Source organism: Tetrao urogallus (assembly GCF_951394365.1).
Source record: "Tetrao urogallus genome assembly, chromosome: 2".
NCBI lineage: Eukaryota > Metazoa > Chordata > Aves > Galliformes > Phasianidae > Tetrao > Tetrao urogallus.
Genome location: NC_136814.1, coordinates 10739542 through 10745541, shown reverse-complemented (window position 1 = coordinate 10745541; position 6000 = coordinate 10739542). Strand labels below are relative to the sequence as shown.

The 6000-nt window shown below is 35.1% G+C and overlaps 1 protein-coding gene across 21 annotated transcripts in view; it reads left to right on the top strand.

Moving 5' to 3' along the window:
* Positions 1 to 6000, top strand: part of NRXN1 (neurexin 1) — a gene marked incomplete at both ends in the record, with an annotated part of 632844 nt that overhangs the window by 204112 nt on the left and 422732 nt on the right. The window lies entirely within an intron of this gene.

The window sequence follows — 6000 nt, the reverse complement described above, 5'->3', positions numbered from 1 at the left end:
TCTACATGAAAACCACCATGATCTGTTTACTATGTTACCTAAAGTTCTTGAAGTTCACTGCTGAATTGTACTTGTTTATTTTAATAGCAAGTAATATTGTAAAACTCTCTAGTAGAGCCTCACGATTTCAGCTTCCTGTCATTCTTTTCTGTAGGAAAGTAACGTAGCAGTAATTACTGCTAATTAGTAATTTCAATTTAGTTTTCTTGAGCATTTGTAGTTCATAGACGTAGAAACAACATATTGCAAGGTCAGTAGAAGTTTATATCATCTAATCTTTTTATTTTCTTAAGCCTTAAGTACAGATTAATTGGAGTGGAAGAGTAGTCTTATCTTACCTGAAATGGGAGTTGTGCAGGACTCATCACCCACATTCTGAAGAAGGAAAAAGGAAAACTTCTTTTGCTTTGAAATAAATAGGCATGCACCCCTATTAACTTCCTTACTTTTAACCCCTGGTTATACCACAATTCATCCCTCCTTTCCTAATCAAGTATATATTTTAAATCCAATAACAAATTAATTTTATATTTTTATATTAATATATATATTATAATTTTAAGGTATTCTTGAACTCCTGTACTCCAGGATGTGTGTCAGATCTTACTGACATGGCCATGATCACTGAAGGCATCTAAACCCACCATTAAGAAGGATAGAAAACAGGTGGAAGATGGTTCTGACTTTGGAGCTCACTTCATTCTGTGCGCTCAGAAGTCTGAATTTTTTTTTTTTTGAATCTTCTGGGCATGTCATGAACCTACTGTTTATCTGTTTTCAGTGGAACTATCCTGTAAATAAGGAGAGAGATCAGAATGTCTGTTATTGGCTTCACTCTGTAATGTTCAAGCAGAAGAGAACAAAATTTGAGTCACACACCAACCTTTTATTTGCCATTTCTTTTTTTTTTTTTTTTTTTTTTTTTTTTTTTTTTTTAAGTCTGTAGATTTTTCAACAGAAGGCAGTGGACTCATATAGGCAATTTTGCAACAGGTTTCACTTACCACCTTGAGAGGAGGTTTAAATGAGCTTGCTTTAAGTAACATTAGAATGGAACAGGAAATGAGTGAAGTGACCTGGAGCAGGGGACTTTCACTGCTTTCTGTAGTCACCCCCAAGATGTGTGTAGCTTACTAAGAAAAGTAGGCCATGTAGCACCTTTGTAATCAGAATGTGGCTTTCACTCTAGTACTTTCTTAACTGTTTGTGATCTCAGATGTGTAAAATGTCCTTAGATTCCCAGCCTTAACACTGGAGATTCCATGTGAAAAATCCCTGCCCCTTTGATCACTTGAACTGATTCTAACCCACTGAGGAGTTATTTGTAACAAAAAGTATCAATGAAAAAATGGTGTTTCTTTCTTTTAACTGATTTCATTTGTGTTTATAAGAGCCATGCTATGCACGTATTATGAAATTGTTGACTAAATTTCTGTGGTTAGGGTACCTTCTGAATAAGGACAGATTTCCCACTAGGGATACATATACCTCCCATCTAGGAGGTAAAAGGAGTGAATGAGTTCAAGGAGTGAAATTAGATAATACTCCAAAATTTCCAGTAAAATTGCATCCTTGAAAATTTACAGCTTAATTGCTCAGTTGGAGGGCTGTGGTAATCCTCAGTTACACCTATGTCACTAATGTACCTTAAAAGTATCACAGTTATCTAATAAAGAGAATGAAAGATTTTGATGAAGTGAGCAAGACGTTGGGGTGGGGACTGCAATATTCATTGCAGTCGGCAGGTATAATTAACACTATTACTGTTATTTCCAGTATGTAGCATCCACAAGTTGCTACTGTGTCTGCTTTTAATTTCTTATAACAGTGTGAGGGAAATTCTTTTAATTCCTCTGAATAATGGTTGGACATGCTCTCCACCTTTCAGAATTTATCTCAAAGAAACATAATAATGGTGCCCTAAGTGTTGTTTTAATGTCGTTGTAAGTCTAAATGAATGGAAGTTTATACATAGAATTGAAAATATCTTCTAATTGTTTCCATGTAGCAAATTCAAGACTAATAGATTAGTCATTTATGTTGACCTGAATTGCTCTTTTTTTTTTTTTTTTCCTCCATTAAATGAAATGTTTGTGAAACACTGTCCACCTGGAATTCAGCAGACCATGAATATACATCACTGCTGAGTCAACTACTTTTTCTTGACAGTCATGGTGTGTTTTCAGTAATGGTTACTGACAGGAAAAGTCAAAGCCTTGTAATTATGCAAAGGTATAGGAGAACACGGCATTTCTCTTGTATAGATTCCATTCTGAGCATCCTGTTCACATCAGCATGAAGGGCTCAAACTTCAGAGTATGCAAAACATCTTTAGGTAATTCAGGAATAGTAGTGTGTTTATTGCAAGCAGCTTCTGAGGGTGAAATTTTCAAATGGGTGAATTTTTCATGCAGGTGGGAAAAGATCCATTTTGGATTCTCTGCCTTGATTGATAGCAGTCTAGGTTAAACTCAAGTTATTGTTCTACATCATAGATGAGGTGCAGTCATAGCACATTTCTTAATGTTGAAATGTTGCCAAACTAATTTCATTATTCTCATTGTAAGCTGCATTTTTAGTGAGCCAACTTTAAAAATCTGTTCAACATCAGCTTCAGTGGTTCATGTTCACTTTCAAGGTTTATGATTTTGTAAGAGGAATATAATGAAATTTAGGAGCCTTAATGTAAGTGCCACATCTGCTTTACCCCCAAATTCACAAATGTCTAAATTTAACAGGCTGAATTTTGAACATGGATGTTAATATGCTTTGGCCATGCTTTGTTTGCTATTTGTTCTGTCCAGGCAAGTAGATTTAGAGTATGTTTATCCAATAACATAGCTGAGACAACATTAAAACTTTGACAACTATCTGCAGCAAATTTTACTGTATATGTGTTGATTTTGCATTTAGGGTAAAAAAAAAAAAAAAAAAAAAAGGTGGATTTGCTTTTCTTGACTTCATCTAAACTAGTCGAGTTAAAATTTCCTGTTACATTATACAATAAATCTAAATAGGTAGCAGCTAATGGATTTCAAAATATTGTTTTAAGTAATGTTTTGTAGAATCTTCTTTTAGTTACTTAGGAATAAGAGAATTGAAAATGAAAATACAAAAGAATGGAAAATGCAGCTAATATATTCTGAGACTTGAAAAAACAAAAACAAAAAAAGTGTGGTTTTAACAGATTTTTTAATAGAACCTGAACAAAAAATGTAAGCTAACAATTCCTCCCCCTTTTTTTTTTTTTGCTGCTCTGGCCTTAGTTTCCCTTTTAGACTGTGGTGATGGAAAGGCTCTGCCCTGGAGGGTGGTGGGCATGGCACAGGCTACCCAGAGCAATGGGCACAGCCCCAGTGCCAGAGCTCAGGGAGCGCCTAGAAAGTGCTTTCAGCCACAGTGTTTTAGTTTGAGTGGTGCTGTGTGAAGACAGGGGTTGGGCTCAGTTATCCTTGTGGGTCCAACTTAAGATATGCTGGAGTTCTACAATTTCAACTCTAGTTTACCAATTTTCTGCCTGTTTTTAATAAATATTTAGATTTTTTTTTTCTAGTAGGGAATTCTTTCATTCCATGTGTGTTCTTGGATGTCCTGATATTTTTCTTTATATTCTTTTCTGACTGGTTTCAAGAATAAAGTGTAATTGATGTTGAGATTTCAATTTGCTGTTTAAAATGTTCACCGTCCTTTAAAAACGCATTGGTTGTTAGAACAACTCCACTACTCCTTCAGGTAGTCCAAAGTGAGAAGTTCTGACCTTCTTTTCCACACTCAAATAACCACCGAAGTTGGTTACTATATTAAAAATACGATTCTATTTTGTGTATGATTTTATTGTAAATACTGAAAGAACCCAGTAAGGAGTAATATCTCTTGCTATGCTGAGAAGTTGGTCTAAAATTATTTTGAATATTGTGTGCAAGTTATCATCAGACCATAGGATTCACAAGTAATGTGAAAGAAGGCTGCACTGCAGAAACAGGGCTTCTAGAAATTGTAGTAAGAGGCCATATGCCAACCTAAATCACTTCATTATTGTTCTTGGCCTTCACTCAAAGTAGTAACCCAATCAACTCACTGTTCTTGAGCACAATACTCATAAACTAAAAACTAATCTAACAAAACTCATAAGCAAAGCCCTACTCCTGCAAACTCGCATGTATTTACTAGCTAATGTCAAAAAGTTCCAAGTCTTACTCGAAAGTGAGAATATACAGTATTGTTGAAAAAAGTAACTGTATTTTAACTAGCACAATTAATTGTCAATTGATTAAAAAAAAAAAAAAAAAAAAAAAAAAAAAGATCCCACCTACTCCCAGCCTGCAAGAATGGAGAGTAGAAATGTTTACAATGCACACTTCTACATAAATGAGTTACATATCCCCTCACACTAAGCCACTTGCTGTCACAATAAGAGATGACCTAAGATTATACTTTAGGTTTTACTCTGAATTGAGATAAATTAAGACAGAGCAAACTTGTAACACAATGGGACTGCCTGCTCACCAAATAATAGCAAGCCTGATTAAATTATATCTGAGAATCTCTAACCTGCATTTCAGGACAGATTGGTCTTCTTTGCAATTGTTAGTAACTACTACATAAAGCTGCTTTTTCACGTTGTGGTTAGTATATTTTTAAATAAAATTATTTCATTTTATATGAACGTCTTAAAAAGAACAATATCTTTAAATGTTTGGCAAAGCATTTTCTTTAATCCTGTAATGCCTCATGCCATGAGTTTCACACACAGTATCCTTTATTTTTCATTCCCCAAAATTTTTTGCCATGCTTTACTTCAATCTGTCACTACTTTGAATATTTCTGAATGATTAAAACCTGTAATGATTTGCATCTTTAAAAGAAAACTGTATGTTGTTTCATAGCATAAATTTCTTCTGGATTCTTTTGAATGTGTCTCGTTTTTAGATATGGTTTGACCAATTAGAGAGTCTTCTGATAACATCTTGTCAGAAATAAGGTTATCTTTTCTGTTCTGGGATATTTGAGATATAACTTTAAGCAAGGAGGAGAGCACATCTTTGAAAGATGAGAGTGTTTAGACAATACACTGTTTTCCAAGGAGAGGATCAATGTATTTTGTAATAATTCTTTTGGATGCTGAATTGTCTTAATATCTTCAAGTTGAACAAAATATGTTCTGAGTTTGAGCAATTGCAAAATAGAGGAAGATAGAGAATCAAATCCCCACTGAAAACAGCCTAATTTCATTAGATTACTGTAGCCTTTTAAAATCACATCTGTATTACATGATGCACATAATCTGTGGTCCTCTGAGGGTTTGAGATTTTTCCAAAGCTGCCATAAAGTAGCATATTCCTCTTACAAATTAAAGGGGTTGTGATCAATGGGTTTTGTCATCAGTTGAACATTGGGAACCACGTCAAAAGCATTACCATGATTTACTATAAGGTTAACTAGTTAACTCTGTTCTGATAACTCAAGTTAGTTAACAGTGCTGAGTAAAACCTTTGCCATGGTTTGTAGGTTTAGCATGGCTACGACATGCATTGTTCCATGACTGCTAGTAAGTGCCGTGCATGATATCAGTGATATATGACATTATTCAGATGGGCATATGGAGATAATTCGAATCTCGGTCAAGTCACAATTATCTTCTTTATGGAAGTCAAACTGCTTATGGACCATTTTAGAAGCTTTAATTTTTAATTACTATGTTCTCCATCTGTATCAGTTGTGGTGAGAGTGGGGTTGGTCTCTTCTCACTAGTGACGGGTGACAGGATGAGGGGAAGTGGCCTTGAGTTGCGCCAGGGTTAGTTTAGGTTGGGTAACAGGAGAAACTTCTTTACAGAAAGGGTTATTGAGCAATAGGCTCCCCAGGGAGATGCTTGAGTCACCATCCCTGAGTGTGTTTAAAAACCTGTATATGTGGTGCTCAGGGACATGATTTAGCAGAGGGACCTTTGAGTTTAGGTAGTATGTTAGGTTGCAGTTGGGCCTGATGATCTTTAAGATC